The following is a 3,629-nucleotide window of genomic DNA, read 5'->3' as shown; positions in this document are numbered from 1 at the left end:
TCAAGCGCCGCGGTGTCTTCGGCCCGGCGTGGCCTGCGTGACTGGTGCGGATGCCTCCGGGCTCTGACCGTTCCGCGGCGGAGGTTGCTCTGCAAAAGGGGAGTTACCTGTGATGAGAAGTAGTAAGAGCTTATTGGTATACTGTGCAAATGAAGAAAGATGAAGAAGTGAAGACTGCTCTCACGGTCCTCGTCCCTGAATCATTTAAGTCGACGTTTGGATGTGTTTCCCCCCAGACACGTGCGCGGCGCGCGGAGCAGGTGGAGAAGGCGAACCGTGGGTGTGGTCAGGGGCCGCGCTCCGCAGGGAAGGCTGAAGAGCAGGGAGGGCCGGGGAGACGCCTGAGGGGATGACAAGCAGTCCAGAGCCGAAGAGCGAAGGCTGGACGGGGAGGAAAGTATCGGAAGTAGTAGTTTAACTGTGTCAACATTTTACCGGCAGACCAGGCTTGGGGGTTCTAGGAGCCACCACGGGGTAGAGAAATAGGAGGAATTACAAGAGTCCGCCTGTAGAAACGTGTCATCCCGGGGGAAGGAAGCGGCCGGGGGAAGTGGCTGCCTGCTCGCCGGCCAGAGTCCTCCGGGGAAAGGAAGTGAGGAGGACCAGACCCCCTGGGAGGACGCCTGGCTCAGATCACGGATTCTGCCAAAACGGAAAAGTGGAGGAGCCTCTTCCGAGACGCCAACGACTCAGGGGGTTTGCTTATCAGGAAAAGGCATTCTAGAAGACGTAGTGGTGAAGTTTAGGATGGAGACGGTGGAAGCTTGCGTCAGGGGAGCAAAAGTACAAGAAAAAAAAAAAAACTAAAAATGAGGCTGTAGAAAATCCCTTTGGATTTTGGCCAGGAATGACAAGAATGTGAGGTATGGTAAGATTAGCAGGCTGGAAAGGTTTTTAAATGATTGGTCCCAGCTGTCCCCTGACGGATTGCACAGAAACCTGCCAAGAGAAGTGAGGAAATGACCTTTTTCAACCGTAAATAAGATTGTATTGCTACTTTAAGAGGTGGACCCCACCTGTTATGATAACTGATAACAACTATAACTTTTTTGAAGGTCAAAGACACTCATATCCAAAGAAAGTGCTCACTATAAAAGTCCAATCAAAATATATTGATTATAAAAATACCAAAACAGTTTAAAAATTCTTTTAATTCAGTTTAAATAAAGACAGTAAACAGATCAGTGGTTGCCAGAGATTATCAGAGTGGAAGTGAAGTGTTGAATTAGGTGGAACAGTGGATTTTTTAAAATAGACTTTAGTTTTTAGAATACTTTCAGGTTCACAGCAAAATTGAGCAGAAAATAGAGTTCCCGTATGTACCCATACTCCCACACATGCACAGCATCCTCCACTGTCAACGTCCCATACCAAAGTGGTACCTTTGTTATGATCAGTGAACCTACATTGACACGTCATTATCACCCAAAGTTCAGGCCTGGTGGCTAAGTTACCCTGTAATCCAGCACTTTGGGAGGCCGACGCAGACAGATTATTTGAGCTCTGGAGTTCAAGACCAGCCTGGGCAACATGGCGAGACCACCGTCTCTACTAAAAATACAAAATAAAAATACAAAAAAAAAAATATCCCCAGGAGTGGTGGTGGAGCTGAGATTGTGCCACAGCACTCCATCCTGGGCAACATTATCTCAAAAAAAAAAGGGGGGGAGACATTATCTCAAAACATTCTTGGTGTCTTATTCTATGGGTTTTGGCAAATATATAATGACGTGGATCCACTGTTATAGTATCATGCGGAATAGTCTGACTGCCCTGAAAATCCTCAGTGCTCCTGTTCATCCCTTTCTTCTGACAACACCTGGCAACCGCTGATCTTTCCACTGACTGCATGGTTTTGACTTTTCTAGAATGGCATATGATGGGAATCTGGGAGTGGCTAGCCTTTTCAGATTGCCTTCCTTTATAGTAATGTGCATTTACGCTTTCTCCATGTCTTGTCTCGATAGTTCATTTCTTTTTAGTGCTGAATAATATTCCATTGTCAGGCTGTAACAATGTTTATTCATTCACCAACTAACAGGCATCCTGGTTGTTTCTGTGTTTAGGCAATTATCAGTGAAGCTCCTACAAACATCTGTGTACAGGTTTTTGTGTGGACATGTTTGCAACGCCTTTGGATAGATACCAAGAAGCATGATTGCTGGATCATATAGTAATAGTAAGTTTAGTTTTGTTTTTGGGGGTTTTGTTTTGTTTTTTGAGACAGGGTCTCACTCTGTCATGGCAGACAATCGTGGCTCACTGCAGCTTTAAATTCCCTGGGTTCAGATGATCCTCCCACCTCAGCCTCCCAAGTAGCTGGGACTACAGGCACAGTGCCACTACACCCAGCTAATTTTTCTATTTTTTGTAAAGATGGGGTTTCACCATGTTGACCAGGCTGGTCTCAAACTCCTGGGCTCAAGCAATCCTCCTGCCTTTGCCTCCCAAAGTGCCTGGATTACAGGCGTGAGCCCCTGTGCCTGGCCTAGTTTTACAAGAAAGTTACAAGCTATCTTCCAAAGTGGTTGTGTCAGCTGGGCCTGGTGGCTAAGTTACCCTATAATCCAGCACTTTGGGAGGCCGAGGCAGACAGATTATCTGAGCTCTGGAGTTCAAGACCAGCCTGGGCAACGTGGTGAGAACCCTGTCTCTACTAAAAATACAAAATAAAAATACAAAAAAATAGCCCCAGGAGTGGTAGTGGAGCCAAGATTGTGCCACAGCACTCCATCCTGGGCAACATTATCTCAAAAAAAAAAAAAAAAAAGGGAGACGTTATCTCAAAAAAAAGAAAAAAAAAGAATTTAACACGGGAAACTGGTTACAAATATATCCGAGGGGTTACTTAAGAGCAAAAAGGGAACATGTGAGATTACCCAGAGGCTAGTAACTACGGGAAACTCTGGGCTGGAAGTGTGAAAGGGAAAATAGTTTTACCCAGAGCTACCATCATTGCCTCTCTGAGGCTGCTCACTTTGGCACCTTTACCACCAACAGGCAGAAAGCCAGGAGCCAGTACTCCAGCTTACACTGCAGGCATCCAACAGAGCAACAGCCATGGAGCCTACAAACTCTGAACAGCTGAGGTTCCTGGAACCTCTGCTGCTACTGCTGGGGCTAGGGCTGAGTGCTGCTGCTACTGCTGCTGTTCAGATCACCTCTGAGCAGGAAGCCAGGCTCACCGATTGCCACCACTACTCAGTTGTGTGAGCTGCCTCCACAAATTGGATAAAAGGTCTTCTTCCTCCTACATCTGAATCCCCTATGTCTCTCAATGGCAGAACCCAACTCGAAATAGAGAGCTAATAAGAGTCTGGGAAAGCAAGTTTGGAGGTTTCCAGTCTGTATTCTGGAAAGAATACGATCTACAATGAAGGCTGGGCATGACAGCTCACACCTGTAATCCCAACATTTTGGGAGGCTGAGGCAGGCAGATCACTTAAGATCAGGAGTTCGAGACCAGCCTGGCCAAGATGGTGAAACCCTGTTTCTACTAAAAATACAAAAATTAGCTAGGTGTGGTGGTGAGCACCTGTAATCTCAGCTACTCGAGAGACTGAGGCAGGAGAATTGCTGGAACCCTGGAGGCGGAGGTTGCAGTGAACTGAGATTGTGCCACTGCCCTC

General features: G+C 46.8%; 1 protein-coding gene across 1 annotated transcript in view; it reads right to left on the bottom strand.

The window, feature by feature from the left end:
• SEH1L (SEH1-like (S. cerevisiae)) overlaps positions 1–3,629 on the bottom strand; it is a 54,392-nt gene that overhangs the window by 38,026 nt on the left and 12,737 nt on the right. The window lies entirely within an intron of this gene.

Source organism: Colobus angolensis, unplaced genomic scaffold (assembly GCF_000951035.1).
Source record: "Colobus angolensis palliatus isolate OR3802 unplaced genomic scaffold, Cang.pa_1.0 Scaffold155, whole genome shotgun sequence".
Classification (NCBI taxonomy): Eukaryota; Metazoa; Chordata; class Mammalia; order Primates; family Cercopithecidae; genus Colobus; species Colobus angolensis.
Note: the sequence above shows the minus strand (reverse complement) of the source record. Positions and strands in the feature narration are given on the sequence as shown.